Raw genomic sequence first — 20,822 nt, 5'->3', positions numbered from 1 at the left:
ACAATATCTATCAATTGTCTGCTTTGTTGTTTCATCTTCAAAAGCCACAAACGTATTAAATGATTTCTTCAATAACGCAGCTGAAACTGTATCAACCGGTGTAGCAAGAGCATTGTAAAAGTTCTCTTCCATGTTTCAAAAATCAGATGATACTTCGGGAAATACCTGAAAACACACAAGCAAAAAACAATCAGTTTTAAAAATTTATGAATTAATGAAAACGAACTGGTACTCGAACTGGTGAATTTGTTCTTGTGCGAACTGAAGGTTGACAAACTGTGCGAACTGCTATGACCCGGAACAATTACAAACAACCTGACTCTTTGAAACTTTTGAACTTTAGACTGTACGAACTGACAGAAACCACAACTCAAACCACGCGACTTGACTGACAAAACGACTGATCGAACCGTGTGAATCGACTGAACTTCAAACCTTTTGACCTTACTTTGATGCGTACTGAACAATTTTTGGTACGATCTGACAACTCACGCAACCTGGGTACACTACTTATCACCACAAAACAATATCACTAACTCAACATATGCAAACATTATGAATCAAAATGTCCAGATAATCAAATGACAAACACTTTTGACATTTAGAGTATTAACTGTGGATAAAGCACAATTATCAACTAAGGTCGATATATAAGTGAGTCTTGGGCCAATCACAAACTAAATGTCGATAAAACTAATTTGATCACAAACAATTTTAATCACAAGCTGATTGGGCCGAAGATTATGGGCTTTACAAGTTTAATTGGGCGGTGCAAATTGTAATGATTGGGCCGCTGATAAGGTAGTGGGGCGGTGGATGTTAATGTTGATTGGGCAATCAGTGAAGGTGGATGTTTAGATCTGATAGGGCCGCTATATGTGAGCTGGTTATTGTTCAATATATATTCAAACTTTAGGCCAACAATAAGTAGTGGGTTGCTAAAACGGTAGTTGGGCGGTTCAATTCTTTAACTGGCCGACAACTTCACAATTATCCTATGATTCTATTTGACCTCAACTTATACATCTTTATCATCTTTCAAATGTAACATGATACAGGCATGTGTTATCTTATCCCAATGAACTGACAACTTTTTAAAATTTCGATATGTCAAACACCTTTTTAATTGACAAATATCACATGTGACTTCCTTTTGCTATTCCCAACTACTGACAAGTTCAACAATTAACAAATTTTGATGGTCATAACAGCGAAATAGATGATGTCTTATGATTGAGTCACGACTTTGGCACAATGAGCGGTCCTCAATTGTCTTAAAAAGCGGTTCAAAAATGTCACAAAGAGCGACCCGAAATTCAACCAAATAAGCGAACCAGAAGCGATAATTTGGAGCGGTCCTGACCTTTTTTGAGCGAACCTAAGCTATTTTTTGAGCGAACCACGATGACGTCAGCGAAACACGAACAACTTTCGAACAAAACTTCAATTTTAATCAATTTTAAGCCGAATTTAGTTCTGAAAACTTCCAGGTTTTGTTAATTCATGATTACGCACACACTGTGAAAATTTGAAGCGATTTTGACCGTAAAAAGTTGCGTTTATCGAAAAAGAAAGGTGTAGAAGCAGAAAAAATGATGAAAACGAGCTGTATATGTGAGATCTCCTCCTCCTTGGCTCTGATACCAATTGTAGGATCGAATTTCGCGACCTAAACGAGTCGTTCGGAAGAGCTCAACTCCGTTTCAGAGGCGGAAACAAAGAAACGGATGCGTACACAGCTAGATTCACACTTTAAACCTCTTGTAGATTGATTTTACAATGTTTATAGTACAAGGAAATACCGGCAGCACCTCGGTAGCAAATCTGAACAACGTTACAAATGAAATGATAACACAACCTATATATAGTAGTTGTGAACCGCTCCAACTGACATGTACATTAAAGCGGTTCAGCACCTAATGCCGTAAAAGCGGTTCCCATGTGTTCATAAAAGCGGTTCAGCTCATCATGCCGTAAAGGCGATCCACATGATTGACCATAAACGTGATCCTCATCATCAAATCTTTCCTGTTGACTTTTGACAACACATGAACCCTTTTCATTGGGCCTTGGATTGGCAACATCCCATTGGATCTCATGTTGGTCCAATCAACATAAAACTTGGAATTTAACTTTTTGTGAGTATGCATATTTCTTGTATCTTTTGTCATTAAACGGCCAACATCAATTTTGTAGATTCATGACATCACTTGTGATGTCACATGGGTGATGTCACTCGTGATGTCATGTCTGATTGGATCCGCAACGAGAACGAGACTCGACCTTAGACGTAGTCGACAGATGACTGCACCAACATCTTGTATATTTTACCAAAATATATGTATATGTCGTTTAGGCGTTTGAAATAAATATAAAAGTTATATTTATTTTATGAAAACTTCATCGAGTCGTTGTATGTTTAAAATAAATATATACTATATTTATTTTTATAAAAGCGAATCCATCTTGTTTGATAATATAAAAACTTTATATTTATTTTTACAAAATGAAATCATGTCATTTGATATTCGAAATAACATATAACTATATTTAAGCTTATAAAAGAATTGTCGCCTTTGTAACGTATTGTCAAAAGAAATTATATGTTCGTATTCGTTTTTCCAAAAAATCGATAGTTTATTTTATAATAAAACGCGTTGTATATTCCGGATTTCCTCAAAAAAAACGGGCAGAGTTTCCTCTGTTTTTTTGGACGCCCCCGACATCTAAGTTGTCGTTACTTTTATCAAGATTCAACAATATTCAACCAATATAAGTCAAATATATATAGTTTTCGTCAAGTATTTCAAGATATAAACTAAATTATAAATGGAATGGTTCGAGCTCGTTCACGTAGGATAAAATCTATATAAGAACAGAAATATTAAACGCGTCATTAGTTTTTAACAAGCCTTCACGCCGAACCGTTGAGTGAGCTGACTGAGTTGACCGAGTCAACTCACTGTTGACCGGGTTTGACCGAGTCGACCCGAACCATACAGATCTGTTCTCATGCAACTCAACCCGAAGAGATCCCGAACCTGTTGCACCAAATCTGAACTCAAAGTCGTCTAGCACTCCCGTTGTTTGACCCGACCCGAGCTCCCAAAGATTTCCCGAGCTACAACATTTCTGACCTGACCTGAACCCAATCGGAGCCAAACCCAAACCAAAATTGATCCGACCCGAGCCAGAAGTCTGCATCAACGTCTCTCGAACCCCATGGACCGTAACCCAAACTTGCTGACAATACCCGCCACCATCATCATCGGCACCAGAGCATCGTCTCCGGTGAGTCGCCGGAAAAACGACCAGCACCGCCGCTGCCGTCAACATCTCTGTCTCTCTCTCTCTCTCCTTGTTCCTGTCTTCTCTCCATCGAGATTTTCTCTCGTCACCGCGCCATTACACATCGGAGGTCGGGGGGGTGTTTCGCTGAACATAGTCACCACCGCCGCCGCTCACGGCGGCGCGTCTTCATCCGTTGCCGACATCAGAAACGAGAGGGGGAGGTGTGGCTGTCGTCGGCCGATTAACCGGTGCCGGTGATGGTCCGGTCGGCGGCTCCCATGGCCGGCAAAGTGATCACGAGGGAGAGAGAGCAATAGGGTTTCAGGGGATGAAGTTGTGTTATGTTTTTCCTTTGTGCCTACTGGTAGTATGTAGCAATCGATAGGTAGAGGGGATAAGGGTCTTGTGTGTATTTAATTTAGTTGTAGACAAATGAGGGTGTTGGTTTCTTTGTGTGTGTGAGTTGTTTGAGAAGATGGTAAACCTAATAGAGGGCTTTTATAGAGAGGTTTGAGATGAGATTTATAAAGATTGTATTAATCTTTTGTAGATTTTATGAATATTTTGTCAAGATTTTCAAGGGATTTTGTAAAGATTTCCTAAGATTTAGATGAGATTTTGTATAGATCCTCAAGAAATAGATCTAGTATAATATGCGCAGGTTTAGGCTTGTGGGTTTTGGGCTTGGACCCAGGGCCCCCAAACCCATCTCGTGTGTAAGTGGCCCGTAATTTCTACGCGACCCGATATCGCAATCCAAACTCCATAAACATAAAAATATTCGTGTAACATCCATTTTTGTCGGTGTCGTCAGTAATTCGTACGGTTTCAGATCGTCATCGTTTACCGCTTAGCAGGCTCTCTGTAGACCGTAATGCTTGTATTGTAAAGTCGATCAGGCGTTCCTTAGCACTTCTAAGGCCTAATTAAGTTTATTCGTGTTGTAAACACTATTTATTGTCGCGTTAATCGCTTGTTAATCACGTAATTAATAGCGTAAATTTACCGGTTGTCACAGTCTCCCCCTGTTAATAAAATTTCGTCCTCGAAATTTAGACTACGTCAACTCCATAGAGTTACGTTATATGTAAGTAATTACGAATATTGTCCAAGGAAACGAGGCATACTGATACAATCACTAGTGTGATCAAGTTAACAGGGGTCCAATAAAAGGGGAATTTCGACCAAAAGAATTCCAAATGGACGTTTACAATATGCAAATGAATGTTAGAGACAATAACATTCACTAGGAGAAGCTTAGAATCAACAAGCCTAAATAAAATAGTTTTGCATAAAACGCTCAATCATGATCAGCCCAAGCTGCAAGTTCTACCGACGCCACAAGGTGTCGTAGTGACCAAAAATAATTCGATAATAGTGGTGATCAAGCAAGTATCACCTGTGTTTGAAGTCAAATGAAAGCGCGATAATAAATCGAAGCGGATTTAATCTAAATAAATAAACAGACAATTAAATCCGTGCATGAAATTAGCGCAAGCTTCAATTTAGTGAAAATGTCACCACAAGGTGTCGAAATCAACAAACGACTTAATGGAGTCGCAGACCAAACAAATCTACTACGACTTAGAACAATGAAACGCTTGTTAAAACGAATTCGAATATGATGTTTTCAATACATCATATGGTGTCTTGAATTGAATATGTGAAATGAACAAGTTCAAACAATTGAATTTGACTTCGGCGTAAGCCGACAATATTTGCATGTATCGACAAGAAAACTTTTAGCATGGTCACAACGAAAACCATGTATGTAACTTGAAAAGAAAAGAAATTTCAAGAAAATGTGTTGACTCGATAACAAAAAGTCAACAATTACAATAATGCAGGTCATTCGAATCACAAATCAACAATTAGATTTAGCGAAACAATATTTGAACTTCAATGAAACGCTTTATTCGAAACGAAACCACATGCGTAACAAAAGATGCATGCGTAACATATGAATTTTCAAGAAATGAAGCAAATGAACATTCGCTATAATGAATAAGTTATTGTGATGTAATGACCATTAAGAGGAGTAGAGATACGAAAATCTACTCAGTAAATGTGAAAGTCGAAATTTCAATAAAAGAAATTTAAGGACTTTACCTAGGGTTGCATGTGACGACCAGTTGTTAGGTGACATTACCATGGAATGTCGAACATAGCATATTCGCCATTATTGAGTTAGGGGGATTGCGGAGACATACGCCTTCTCCTTAGCATGACTCGTGTTGTTTGCAGGACCGCGCGCCAACTGCCGCTTCCTGATCGATAGTCGCATGTGACGTACTTCAACCTCCGTTGACGTATAGCTTAAGTCTCACGTATACCTGTGCGCTAGCGTTTCGTTATGCGTAGGCTGCCTGCTCGGGAAGTTAAAACATCATAGACGATATGTATAATTGTGTGTGCCCGAATTAATATTTGCAGTTCCTACGTGATGACCTTTAATGAACTTTAACATAAGTTTCCGAAGGTCTTAAATGCATGTTTCCTAAACTCTCAGAGTTTTGTGTACTGTATGCGATTGTTTTGTGTATCGTGTGTAAGACACCACTTTAGCGTATGTTTGAAAACAAAATCTTGACTGTTTGTTTTTCGGCAACGGTTGGAGACCATATTCGAGTACTATGCGTTCTGTATGTATTCAGGTTTTAATATTCTGAGTTCCCAGGGGAAAGTGAGGTTAGAGCCTAGGTATCTCTACGGAGAACCCTATTCGCTGTAACCTTTAGCTCTGATACCAATCTGTCACACCCCGAAATATCAGAGCATTGGCGTGACTGGACTGGTATCTTCATTGCACAGCGGAAGCAAATAATCTAAGTCTTCTAGAAAATGAACGCCCACTAAGTACTCGACTCTTCATGGTCCTCCTATTCCAACCGTTCCATTGTTTGAAAAGTAACCTGAGAAAGAAACATGCGAAAAAAAATCAACATAAAGTTGAGCGAGTTCATAGTTTGTTTGCAAAAGATTTGAAATAAATCTTTTTGAATTACCGGTTTTTGAAGTGTTGTTGAATGTTTAAATTCCTTGAATGTTTAAATACTTGAATGTTTGATTACTTGAATGAAAACATAATATGAAACTTGTAGAATGTATGAATGTTTGAAAGTAACTTGTAAAACGCATCTGTAATGGAGCACTATGACTGTTTGAATGTGTGAGATCGCTAGTGGTTTGCAAGGCCACTAACATGTGTCGCGACATAGGAAGCCACCAAACCTAGGCATTTTTGTCGACTTTGACTGAGACACAGAAGCACTCTTTGGTAGAAGTAGGCCAAGAGTGGGGTTGCCTGAAACCCATTAGATCTAACCTTTTGTTCCGCGGTCTGAATGTATACGTTGATTAATGGTGCTTATGGTACCCTATTCGAGACATGATCTGGAATGTTTCACTTGAATGTTTTTGTACTCCATCATACCATAACACATGTATTGTAAGCTCTTGTATTTGTATTTTCCCGTAGTTTTTAGAAAACTAGAATTTGTGTGTATGCATATTTCGAAAAATACGCTTGTTTGAAAAACCGGTATAAAACATAAGCTTTTCGTAAGCCATTTGTTTCTGTTAAAACTTTCTTGTAAAATGGTTTATGAATATGTAATTCTTGTATGCTTTGCAAAATGTGCATGTCTTTCCACCCCGAAAACATTTAGAAAAATGTAAAACAATGAAAAAGTTGGGTTATGAACTCACCTGAATATTACTTGCAAAGCTAGCTAAATACGACTTCGCGATGTCGTTTCCAAGACGAGGCTCGCTAGCGTGTATTCTACAATATTCCTAACATGGAATATCTAATAAGTTTGTAAGCAAAAACGGTAACTACGTGTTACCGAGCTCTACCAAATCGTTAACTGAACGATTTGACGTAAGTTGTTAACTTAAGGAAAATGATTAAGTTATATTCGTTTAGCTTCGTTTTGTGAAGTCGTATGTTGATATATAGGAATGTTCGTATGAAAGTAATATATGATAGACTTGTATTATATATTGCGTCTTGTATATTTTACCAAAATATATGTATATGCCGTTTAGGCGTTTGAAATAAATATAAAAGTTATATTTATTTTATGAAAACTTCATCGAGTCGTTGTATGTTTAAAATAAATATATACTATATTTATTTTTATAAAAGCGAATCCATCTTGTTTGATAATATAAAAACTTTATATTTATTTTTACAAAATGAAATCATGTCATTTGATATTCGAAATAACATATAACTATATTTAAGCTTATAAAAGAATTGTCGCCTTTGTAACGTATTGTCAAAAGAAATTATATGTTCGTATTCGTTTTTCCAAAAATTCGATAGTTTATTTTATAATAAAACGCGTTGTATATTCCGGATTTCCTCGAAAAAAACAGGCAGAGTTTCCTCTGTTTTTTTGGACGCCCCCGACATCTAAGTTGTCGTTACTTTTATCAAGATTCAACAATATTCAACCAATATAAGTCAAATATATATAGTTTTCGTTAAGTATTTCAAGATATAAACTAAATTATAAATGGAATGGTTCGAGCTCGTTCACGTAGGATAAAATCTATATAAGAACACAAATATTAAACGCGTCATTAGTTTTTACCAAGCCTTCACGCCGAACCGTTGAGTGAGCTGACTGAGTTGACCGAGTCAACTCACTGTTGACCGGGTTTGACCGAGTCGACTTGGTTTGACCGAGTCGACCCGAACCATACAGATCTGTTCTCTTGCAACTCAACCCGAAGAGATCCCGAACCTGTTGCACCAAATCTGAACTCAAAGTCGTCTAACACTCCCGTTGTTTGACCCGACCCGAGCTCCCAAAGATTTCCCGAGCTACAACATTTCTGACCTGACCTGAACCCAATCGGAGCCAAACCCAAACCAAAATTGATCCGACCCGAGCCAGAAGTCTGCATCAACGTCTCTCGAACCCCATGGACCGTAACCCAAACTTGCTGACAATACCCGCCACCATCATCATCGGCACCAGAGCATCGTCTCCGGTGAGTCGCCGGAAAAACGACCAGCACCGCCGCTGCCGTCAACATCTCTGTCTCTCTCTCTCTCCTTGTTCCTGTCTTCTCTCCATCGAGATTCTCTCTCGTCACCGCGCCATTACACATCGGAGGTCGGGGGGGTGTTTCGCTGAACATAGTCACCACCGCCGCCGCTCACGGCGGCGCGTCTTCATTCGTTGCCGACATCAGAAACGAGAGGGGGAGGTGTGGCTGTCGTCGGCCGATTAACCGGTGCCGGTGATGGCCCGGTCGGCGGCTCCCATGGCTGGCAAAGTGATCACGAGGGAGAGAGAGCAATAGGGTTTCAGGGGATGAAGTTGTGTTATGTTTTTCCTTTGTGCCTACTGGTAGTATGTAGCAATCGATAGGTAGAGGGGATAAGGGTCTTGTGTGTATTTAATTTAGTTGCAGACAAATGAGGGTGTTGGTTTCTTTGTGTGTGTGAGTTGTTTGAGAAGATGGTAAACCTAATAGAGGGCTTTTATAGAGAGGTTTGAGATGAGATTTATAAAGATTGTATTAATCTTTTGTAGATTTTATGAATATTTTGTCAAGATTTTCAAGGGATTTTGTAAAGATTTCCTAAGATTTAGATGAGATTTTGTATAGATCCTCAAGAAATAGATCTAGTATAATATGCGCAGGTTTAGGCTTGTGGGTTTTGGGCTTGGACCCAGGGCCCCCAAACCCATCTCGTGTGTAAGTGGCCCGTAATTTCTACGCGACCCGATATCGCAATCCAAACTCCATAAACATAAAAATATTCGTGTAACATCCATTTTTGTCGGTGTCGTCAGTAATTCGTACGGTTTCAGATCGTCATCGTTTACCGTTTAGCAGGCTCTCTGTAGACCTTCATGCGTGTATTGTAAAGTCGATCAGGCGTTCCTTAGCACTTCTAAGGCCTAATTAAGTTTATTCGTGTTGTAAACACTATTTATTGTCGCGTTAATCGCTTGTTAATCACGTAATTAATAGCGTAAATTTACCGGTTGTCACAATGTGTTGGGCCACGTGGCGGCCCAGGGTTTCGCCAGGGTTTACCTTCTCGCGGCTCGCGTAAGGGTTGAGGTGTGGCTTACGTGGCCCGCCTCAAACCCAAAAACTATACTTTTAATTATTTTTAATAATATTCAAGGTATTCGGGGTCCGTTTTCACGTATGTGGTGTATTTTAGAGACATACTAGGATATTTTAAATATTTTTAGAGTGTCGAAAAATATTACGAGGGTGTCGGTTTAGGGTTGTTATAAGTTCTATTATCATTCATCAGTTACTTATCCCATACAGTTTGCATCTATCACATGATCACAGTATAGCATGTAGCACATGCCCAGTTTTTTTACAAGTTCCCACCTCATGTACTAAACTTTTAATAGCATTTAACGAATGGGTTTGTTACTCACATAAATTAGTTCACATTCCTCATTTCTCACTATGGTTATTAACATGCAGCAATCATAATCGTATGACAAACACATTCATCATTATAAGCACCATGAATTATCTAAGCTCTTTGTCCCATGAACACACCCATGGTTCACACTGTTCTGTTTGTTTTACCTATGGTGAAAAACCACTTCGGCGAATCATCATTTTTCGTCGGTCCTGAGTGTGACGAAAGACCTCCATGATGAACTATCATTTTTCGCCAGGAAGAGACTTCGGCGAATCATCCTGGTGTTTTGTCGAAGGCCAATCAACGAAAAGCCAGTTCTTCTTCGCACTCTTATCAGTTACAGGTTATAGTTTACCTAAATCAGATCATTCAACAGGTTTCGTAACAGTCATAAGGAATCAACTTCATTAACGACATTCAATCTAATCGATCATCATCCCTAAACAGCCTAATCGGATCATACGTGCAATGATTTCAATCAGTAATATGCAGCCCTAATTCACATATTACTATATGACTATTGGTTTCCAGATCTGCATTCGTGAGATTTACACAGCCACAATTATCATCATATTCCATCCCATTCAATTCTTATGAATACAATTTCAACAACGATTCTATGACCCTAACACATAAACATGTAACCATACAATCCTGTACAATAAGAGAATCATAAACGAGTAACGATAGGGACATACTAACCGAGAGAATAAGATAGAAATCAAGACAAGAGCCAAGGCTGCCGTCGGTTTGCTGAGAGAGGGAGAGCTAGGGTTTCGTCAGTTATCACTTTACGTACATACAAGAAAACTAGGTAAATATATCCGGCTCGTATCTGGGCCTTACTTGGGCCAAAGGCCCATACGGCGAAAGATGCTGCTTTTGGAGAGAAAGGTATTTTTCGTCGGGTGAAGGTGATGGCGAAAGTCCAGTATTTCGTCATGGGTTAAGTCTAGGGACCTTAAATAGTTCAAAGTTCCCAATAACTAACAATCATACAATTTTACCAACTTATTAATCCTTATCAATTCATTAATCATTATCAATTATGTTCAAGTTACAACCTAAGGCAAAGTATGAAAACAGAATTGTAAGCAACTAACACGCAAAGGAGGACCTTGAAATCTCGGGTTGTCACATCATCCCTAACTTGAAAGAAATTTCGTCCCGAAATTTGATAAGCAATCCAAAACAGCACGGTGTTAGATCAGGATGAAACAGCACGATGTTAGATCAGGATGACTGTGGATTTTTCCCAGGTGCCACAGATCAGATCTAATGGTGTAGTGAAGCAAATATCAAGGGAAGCAGCACTTGGCCTGGGTGTTGAAGACTTACAGGATCTCCTTAGCTTACACTTTGCAGGGATGAGGATGATACAAGTTCCTTAGATTTTGAATTGCAATTTAAAGGGCAAGTTAGGGAACTTTTGATGAGACAATAAAAATCCATAATAATGAAGAGTTTTGGCATCATCTGTTACAGGGGGAACATTAATCCTTAAAAGTCAGTTACAACCACTGTTTTTGTTAAAAAATTGATTGTTAAATGTTATCCACTGCTGAAAGACAACTTTTGTTTCTTCATTCTTCATGTTGACCATTGACTGACCAAACATCAGTTTTTCAATCATTGTTGGGTATCCACTGATTGTTAAAAAACACCCACTGCTCACATTTTTATTCTTGACATCCACTGATATTGACCATCGGTGGTTTCCCTAAATTGATGATTACCCTTATATGTGCTAAGTGGGTTTTAATGTTATGATGAAATTGATGATAAGACTATGTTTAGAATCATCATGCATGATAATGTTAAGAAGGTGTTTGAATAAATCATGAATTTGGATACATCATCATAAATGACTTGAAACGGGTTAAGTACGTTGTGATGAAATCCATGTTTAGAAACAAGTCTAGTTAATAATTTGATAAACTAGTGTTGGAAAATAGAAATTCGATAATTACCCATACATATGTTAAATGGGTATTGTAACCAGGTGATGAACACATGAATTGTGAATGTTGAAATAGTGTAAAACCAATGAGTGATGCAAGTCTTGATGTTGATTATGAATGCTAGGCATAAGGACATGAAATTTGATACTTGATAAAAGAAATATGCAAATCATGCCCGCAAGGTGTTCATTAAAATGGCCGAATGATTGTAGAATTGTGATGAAATTAGTAGGAAACGAAATTTAAAACGGTGGCCTAGGATTAGCGCCTACCGGGTAAATGGCGAAATGCCAAAACTCATGTGTTATTAATAAATTTAGTTGTTCAAAACTCATGTGTTATGATGTAGTTTGACGTTTAAAAGGTCAAACCGACCTATAATAGAGTTCGGTAAGAAAAGTAGTATAAATGTTCATAAGGCATATAGGTTATGATCTAGAATGACTATATCCACCTTGTGAATATTATATGATAGTTGACGCTTGACGAGCAAGATGGAGGCTTGGGAAAGAAGCGGGTCAAACGGATTAAATACGCGGAGAAAGAATAACCGGATGCAAGGTAAGTAAAACTTACACCTTCTAGAATAGAATACTTACTTGTATAACGGATAGCATTGTGAATGATAAAATGGACATGGTTTTCGCGGGCATTTTGTCAATAAAATAGTTATTGATAGCAAACAGGTCCGTTATTTGCAGAAATTGTTTCGAAGCCTTAAACACTTAGTTTTGACTCAATATTTGGTCAGAAGTGGTATAACAATATAAATGATGATTGGTAATTTTTATAAGTTTTTTGGAAGTTGTTTAACGCGGTTTTCGCGGACGTTTTGTCAACAAAATAGTTGTTGACAGCAAGCCGGTCCGTATTTGCAGAAATTGTTTCGAGGCCTTAAACACTTAGTTTTGACTCAATATTTGGTCGGAAGTGGTATAACAATATAAATGATGATTGGTAATTTTTATAAGCTTTTCGGAAGTTGTTTAACGTGGGTTTCGCGGACGTTTTGTCAACAAAATAGTTGTTGACAGCAAGCAGGTCCGTATTTGCAGAAATTGTTTCGAAGCCTTAAACACTTAGTTTTGACTCAATATTTGGTCAGAAGTGGTATAGAAATATAAATGATGATTGGTAATTTTTATAAATTTTTCGGAAGTTGTTTAACATGGTTTCCTCGGACGTTTTGTCAACAAAATAGTTGTTGACAGCAAGCAAGTCTGTACTTGCAGAAATTGTTTCGAGGCCTTAAACACTTAGTTTTGACTGAATACTTGGTCAGAAGTTGTATAATAATATAAATGATGATTGGTAATATAATGTATTGTTAAGTGTTACAAATACAGGCGAGCGGAAAGTATGAGCATGTTTTGCCAAAGTTGGCGAAAAGTAATGCAATGTATTAAAAACGAGTCAATGTCGACCCGTGCCAGGTACGCACAAGGAAAGATACTCTCATGAATGGTACATGTACCAACCATAATATGGATTATGGTTGGAGGAAATAAGATTTGATAAAATTATAGTTTGACATAAATACCCATAACGGGTCAAATAATTCGGTTTAAGAACCGGAAATTTGAATTCGAAGGAAACACGAATTTTGAATAATGGATGATTGAATTGGATGGAAATATGTTTATAACTTGTTGTGAAACTGTCAAAACTAACTTTTATGTTGGTTTTGATTTTAGGAATGTCTTATGGAACTCCAGATGAGGATCAAGCTAGAAAGGAGAACCGAACACATGTCTCGAAGCTTCCGCAACAATCTTATTTTGTTCTAGTTTAAAAAGTGGATATTGTAAACACTTGAAATTATATTTTGGAATGTTTTAAATTATGTAAAAACTTTATCTTGGAAAAGTTTTTGTAAGCTTGCATTGTCGTATAAAATGAGTGTTTAATATTATAATATTGATTAATAGAGACGGGTCTTACAAGTTGGTAATCAGAGCTCATGGTTAAAGAGTAAAGTGTTTTTGGTTCGAGGCGTGATCGCAAATCCGGTAAGTACATGTATATTAATGGTTTGGTATGAGTTAAAAAGTTGTGAACAACACACAGGGTTATCGTGTGATACACGTTACCTCAATTAAATGATAAATATAGTTGACAAAATTGCGCGCGTTGACGCGTATAGTAGAAAAGCCTTGTATTATAATACGGGCGACGATTGAAGTTGATATTACTAACTCTTGTAATTGTTTTAATTGAAGGACACACGCATCTGAAGATAGCGAGAGTTTAACAAATTGTGGATTTGACAGAGGAACGGGCCAAAGTATGACAAGTAGAGTATGCTCACCAAGGACCTAAATCGCGTAACGATTGCGAATAAGTTAATGGCAAGGAGACCTTGTTAGAGCAAGCATTAACAGGTGCACGTTTTAAATTATTACGTGAATAGTAATATGCAACAATTACGTAGAGATTGAAAGTTGCATATGTAGTTTGAAAACTTGAAAAAACCCGAATAGAAAACCTATCCGGGATATTGTTTCCAGGAGAAACAAATAGAGGCATTACTTACATGGGGTGTAATGTGAAAATTATAAAAAGGTCATGTATACTAGGTGTTGATCGCTTACTCTGGCCAAGTAAGTAGTGAACACATGGTACCATGAACTTCTTATGATGGACATATTTACATCCGATGTAGTAAGGACGGGGTGAATGGGATAGATTAAAAGGTACCCAAATGAAACAAATGATCAAAATACTTGATAATAATGTAAACGCACAGCCGGGTGACGGAAGCGCATTACATTAGAATAATGAGCCCGAGAGAAGGGACAAAGACCAATGTAAATGATGATATAAATGAATAACCTGACGAAAATTCATGAAAATAAGTCATTCTGGACGAAAGAGCCATGGTTGACAAAATGGGCAAGTAAAACCAAAGTACAGATGATCCGCCGGATCATAAAAATGAAGGTATTGCCCATACGAAAAAGATAATCAAGGTTGTTAACTTTAGTCGTAGTAAAGCAAGGATGACGATGAAAATCGTCACTCAAAATCTATAAGACCGTCAAGGATGGTCACATAAGGAATAAAAAAGACATGGTTGAATAAAAGCGATGGATTTCGCTAAGACGACCAAATTAATCGAAGCGAAGTCTTAATGCATACCGGAAGGGTTGGATTGAGAACGACTTCGGTAAAACACCCGATTGATGGGTAGGATTTTGAGTGAATGCGTAAAACCAAGAGACGGGAACGCGAATTGAAAGTCAAAAGACTCGGGTTTCGAGTTATGACTAAAAGATGATAAGATACTGTAAATAGAAATTTTGATAAATTACGTTCAACTATTTTAAAGTTGAACGGGTCTAACAAAGAATGAAGTTTGACATTCATAAGTGATGAAATTTCACACGAAAAATCAAACAAATTTAATAGAGGATGACGCTTGCTAATATAACTAAGCGCGAACCGAATAAATAAAAGTGCAAAATATTAATAAACCGATATAAAGGGTTATAGACATTAAGAACATTAAGATTAAAGAACCCGGGTAATGGGTCAATAGTATAAAGCGAGGGAATTGGTTATTATTCCTCGTGTAAAACAAGAACGGAAAAGAATAAATTACTGATTGTCAATTTCCTTGATATGAGTAATTGGCGTAAGTTAAAGACAAAACGTTAAGCTAAAAAAATCAGTTTTAGTGAGAAACGACGTTTTAATAAGTTATGAATATTAAGAGACAAGTTTGGAAATGGTTAATATTAAAGGATGTAAACACCGATAGGTGTAAAAACGATACACTTGAAAGAAAGATTTTCGATAATGAAGGGTCGACATAAACTTAAAACATGACGTGAGGAGATCACGATCACAAAAGCAAAATAGAATATAACCACGTTTTAACGTGAGTTATAAGATATGAAATCATAGACACGCAAAAGGCCGATGATGGAAATGTAGCATACCCAAATGGCGAAATATAAGGTAACCGGCGGCTAGTAAGTCCAACCGCGAAGACCATTTAAGATCAAAACAGTAATTATAATTGAATAAAGCGCTTGTCTCAATAAGATTAGCATAAGATAATGTATTGACTACATCAGATAACCGAGTGGCTAAAAGATGATTCGATATTAAAAGTGATAAAAACGAGCAATGCTTGAATGGAAACGAAACTAAGTTCGTTTTAGTCCAAAACTAAAGGAACTACGTAAATAAGGTTTCGGGGATGAAACCTCTTTAAGGGGGGTAGACTTGTAACACCCCAAAAACGGGTTTGGTAATCAAACCACGTTAATAGTGACGACAGGTAACATACCGTTAGTGGTAAAAAAAATTAACCCGGTGAATATTAGGATTTAAACAAATAATCCTAATATTAATTAAAAAGGAAAATAAATGCTTTGAGAAAATAAAATTATAAGATGCCCGAGTTAACGGGACTTAAAATGAAACGGGTCATGACTTCCCCGAACCCTCTAGGTAACTAGGAATAATAACCTAATTAGTTATGAGTTTTTAGAATAATAAAGAAAACTTGACTAAGTTAACCTCCTTTTATAAATATGGAATTAGAGGGACCAAAATGGTCAAGTTTGAAAGTGAAATTATTAAAAAGGAAAATTGGCCCAAAAACACAGAGACAAGAAAGAGTTCCCTTCAAGCCCTAAACTCACAAAATTCTCCAAATTCAAGAGAAATCAAGCTAAGAAAATTGGGGCTTTTAATAAATTCGTGATCACTCAAGCTAGGAGATCACAAGGTAAGTCGAATTTTGTTATTTGGTGATATCTTAAAATTCTGATTAACACTCATGAATTGAAGTTGATGTTTGAATGTTGAATGTATGAGTGTGGTTATGTTGAAACCATGTCTAGTAACAAACCCTAGTTAAAAGTTTGATGATTTGGTATAGAAAACTAGGAAATTGATGATTACCCTTATATGCGCTAAGTGAGTTTTAATGTTATGATGAAAATGATGATAAGACTATGTTTAGAATCATCATGCATGATAATGTTAAGAAGGTGTTTGATTAAATCATGAATTTGGATACATGATCATGAATGACTTGAAATGGGTTAAGTATGTTGTGACGAAATCCATGTTTAGAAACAAGTCTAGTTAATAATTTTATAAACTAGTGTTGGAAAATAGAAGTTCGACAATTACCCATACATATGTTAAATGGGTATTGTAACTAGGTGATGAACACATGAATTGTCAATGTTGAAATAGTGTAAAACCGATGAGTGATGCAAGTCTTGATGTTGATTATGAATGCTAGGCATAAGGACATGAAATTTGATACTTGAAACTTGGTTGAAAGTTGATAATGAACCAGATAAAAGAAATATGCAAATCATGCCCGCAAGGTGTTCGTTAAAATGCCCGAATGAATGTAGAATTGTGATGAAATTAGTAGGAAACGAAATTTAAAACGGTGGCCTAGGATTAGCGCCTACCGGGTAAATGGTGGAATGCCAAAATGAGTTATTAATAAATTTAGTTGTTCAAAACTCATGTGGTATGAGGTAGTTTGACGTTTAAAAGGTAAAACCGACCTGTAATAGAGTTCGGTAAGAAAAGTAGTATAAAGGTTCAAAAGGCATGTAGGTTATGATCTAAAATGACTAACCTATCCACTTTGTGAATATTATATGTTAGTTGACGCTTGACGAGCAAGATGGAGGCTTGGGAAAGACGCGGGTCAAACGGATTAAATACGCGGAGAAAGAATAACCGGATGCAAGGTAAGTAAAACTTACACCTTCTAGAATATAATACTTACTTGTATAATGGATAGCATTGTGAATGATAAAATGGACATGGTTTTCGCGGGCATTTTGACAATAAAATAGTTATTGATAGCAAACAGGTCCGTTATTTGCAGAAATTGTTTCGAAGCCTTAAACACTTAGTTTTGACTCAATAGTTGGTCAGAAGTGGTATAAAAAATATAAATGATGATTGGTAATTTTTATAAGCTTTTCGGAAGTTGTTTAACACGGTTTTCACGGACATTTTGTCAACAAAATAGTTGTTGACAACAAGCAGGTCCTTATTTGCAGAAATTGTTTCGAAGCCTTAAACACTTAGTTTTGACTCAATATTTGGTCAGAAGTGGTATAGCAATATAAATGATAATTGGTAATTTTTATAAATTTTTCGGAAGTTGTTTAACATGGTTTTCCCGGACGTTATGTCAACAAAATAGTTGTTGACAGCAAGCAAGTCTGTACTTGCAGAAATTGTTTCGAGGCCTTAAACACTTAGTTTTGACTCAATACTTGGTCAGAAGTTGTATAATAATATAAATGATGATTGGTAATATTATGTATTGTTAAGTGTTACAAATACAGGCAAGCGGAAAGTATGAGCATGTTTTGCCAAAGTTAGCGAAAAGTAATGCAATGTATTAAAAACGAGTCAATGTCGACCCGTGCCAGGTACGCACAAGGAATGATACTCTCGTGAATGGTACATGTACCAACCATAATATGGATTATGGTTGGAGGAAATAAGAGTTGATAAAATTATAGTTTGACATAAATACCCATAACGGGTCAAATAATTCAGTTTAAGAACCGGAAATTTGAATTCGAAGGAAACAAGAATTTTGAATAATGGATGATTGAATTGGATGGAAATATGTTTATAACTTGTTGTGAAACTATCAAAACTAACTTTTATGTTGGTTTTGATTTTAGGAATGTCTTATGGAACTCCGGATGAGGATCAAGCAAGAAAGGAGAACCGAACACATGTCTCGAAGCTTCCGCAACAATCTTATTTTGTTCTAGTTTAAAAAGTGGATATTGTAAACACTTGAAATTATATTTTGGAATATTTTAAATTATTGAAGAACTTTAACTTGGAAAAGTTTTTGTAAGCTTGCATTTTTCGTATAAAATGCGTGTTTAATATTATAATCTTGATTAATAGAGACGGGTCTTACAAGTTGGTAATCAGAGCTCATGGTTAAAGAGTAAAGTGTGTTCGGTTCGAGGCTTGATCGCAAATCCGGTAAGTACATGTATATTAATGGTTTGGTATGAGTTAAAATGTTGTGAACAATACATAGGTTATCGTGTGATACACGTTACCTCAATTAAATGATAAATATAGTTGACAAAATTACGCGCGTTGACGCGTATAGTAGAAAAGCCTTGTATTATAATACGGGCGACTATTGAAGTTGATATTACTAACTCTTGTAATTATTTTAATTGAAGGACACTCGCATCTGAAGAAAGCGAGAGTTTAACAAATTGTGGATTTGATGGAGGAATGGTCCAAAGTATGACAAGTAGAGTATGCTCACCAAGGACCCAAATCGCGTAACGATTGCGAATTAGTTAATGGCAAGGAGACCTTGTCAGAGAAAGCATTAACAGGTGCACGTTTTAAATTATTACGTGAGTAGTAATATGCAACAATTAAGTAGAGATTGAAAGTTGCCTATGTAGATTGAAAACTTGGAAAAACCCGAATAGAAAACCTATCCGGGATATTGTTTCCAAGAGAAACAAATAGAGGCATTACTTACAGGTGTAATGTGAAAATTATAAAAAGGTCATGTATACCAGGTGTTGATCGCTTACTCTGGCCAAGTAAGTAATGAACACGTGATACCATGAACTTTTTATGATGGACATATTTACATCCGATGTAGTAAGGACGGGGTGAATGAGACAGATTAAAAGGTACCCAAATGAAACGAATGATCAAAATACTTGATAATAATGTAAACACACAGCCGGGTGACGGAAGCGTATTACATTAGAATAATGAGCCCGAGAGAAGGGACAAAGACCAATGTAAATGATGATATAAATGAATAACCTGACGAAAATTCATGAAAATAAGTCATTCTGGACGAAAGAGCAATGGTTGACAAAATGGGCAAGTAAAACCAAAGTATAGATGATCCGTCGGATCATAAAAACGAAGGTATTGCCCATACGAAAAAGATAATCAAGGTTGTTAACTTTAGTCGTAGTAAAGCAAGGATGACGATGATAATCGTCACTCAAAATCTATAAGACCGTCAAGGATGGTCACATAAGGAATAAAAAAACATGGTTGAATAAAAGCGATGGATTTCGCTAAGACGACCAAATCAATCGAAGCGAAGTCTTAATGCATACCGGAAGGGTTGGAATGATACCGACTTCGCTAAACACCCGATTGATGGGTAGGATTTTGAGTGAATGCGTAAAACCAAGAGACGGGAACGCGAATTGAAAGTCAAAAGACTCGGGTTTCGAGTTATGACTAAAAGACGATAAGATGCTGTAAATAGAAATTTTGATAAATTACGTTCAACTATTTTAAAGTTGAACGGGTCTAACAAAGAATGAAGTTTGACATTCATAAGTGATGAAATTTCACACGAACAAATCAAACGAATTTAATAGAGGATGACGCTTGCCAATGTAAGTAAGCGCGAACCGAATAAATAAAAGTGCGAAATATTAATAAACCGATATAAAGGGTTATAGACATTAAAAACATTAAGACTAAAGAACCCGGGTAATGGGTCAATAGTATAAAGCGAGTGAATTGGTTATTATTCCCCGTGTAAAACGAGAACGGAAAAGAACAAATTACTGATTGTCAATTTCCATGATATGAGTAATTGACGTAAGTTAAAGATAAAACGTTAAGCTAAAAAAAATCAGTTTTAGTGAGAAACGACATTTTAACAAGATATGAATATTATGAGACAAGTTTGGACATGGTTAATATTAAAGGTTTTAAACACCGATAGGTGTAAAAACGATACACTTGAAAGAAAGATTTTCGATAATGAAGGGTCGACATAAACTTAAAACATGACGTGAGGAGATCACGGTCACAAAAGCAAAATAGAGTATAACCACGTTTTAACGTGAGTTATAAGATATGAAATCATAGATACGCAAAAGGCCGATGATGGCAATGTAGCATACCCAAATGGCGAAATATAAGGTAACCGGCCGCTAGTAAGTCCAACCGCGAAGACCATTTAAGGTCAAAACAATAATTATAACTGAATAAAGCGCTTGTCTCAATAAGATTAGCATAAGATAATGTATTGACTACATCAGATAACCGAGTGGCTAAAAGATGATTCGATATTAAAAGTGATAAAAACGAGCAATGCTCGAATGGAAACGAAACTAAGTTCGTTT

General features: G+C 36.7%; 2 long non-coding RNA genes across 2 annotated transcripts; both read left to right on the top strand.

The window, feature by feature from the left end:
• The first annotated feature begins 12,143 nt into the window (after positions 1 to 12,143).
• Positions 12,144 to 13,566, top strand: LOC110923008. Its single transcript, XR_002583632.2, has 2 exons — positions 12,144 to 12,231; positions 13,365 to 13,566. It is a non-coding gene; the product is annotated as an uncharacterized LOC110923008 (long non-coding RNA).
• A 2,709-nt stretch (positions 13,567 to 16,275) lies between these two features.
• On the top strand, positions 16,276 to 18,579 carry LOC110923007. Its single transcript, XR_002583631.2, has 3 exons — positions 16,276 to 16,408; positions 17,314 to 17,399; positions 18,357 to 18,579. It is a non-coding gene; the product is annotated as an uncharacterized LOC110923007 (long non-coding RNA).
• The last annotated feature ends 2,243 nt before the right edge of the window (positions 18,580 to 20,822 follow it).

The sequence above is a fragment of the Helianthus annuus genome, chromosome 17 (assembly GCF_002127325.2).
Source record: "Helianthus annuus cultivar XRQ/B chromosome 17, HanXRQr2.0-SUNRISE, whole genome shotgun sequence".
Lineage (NCBI taxonomy): Eukaryota > Viridiplantae > Streptophyta > Magnoliopsida > Asterales > Asteraceae > Helianthus > Helianthus annuus.
The sequence above is the reverse complement of the archived record's forward strand: the minus strand, read 5'-3'. Positions and strand labels throughout refer to the sequence as shown.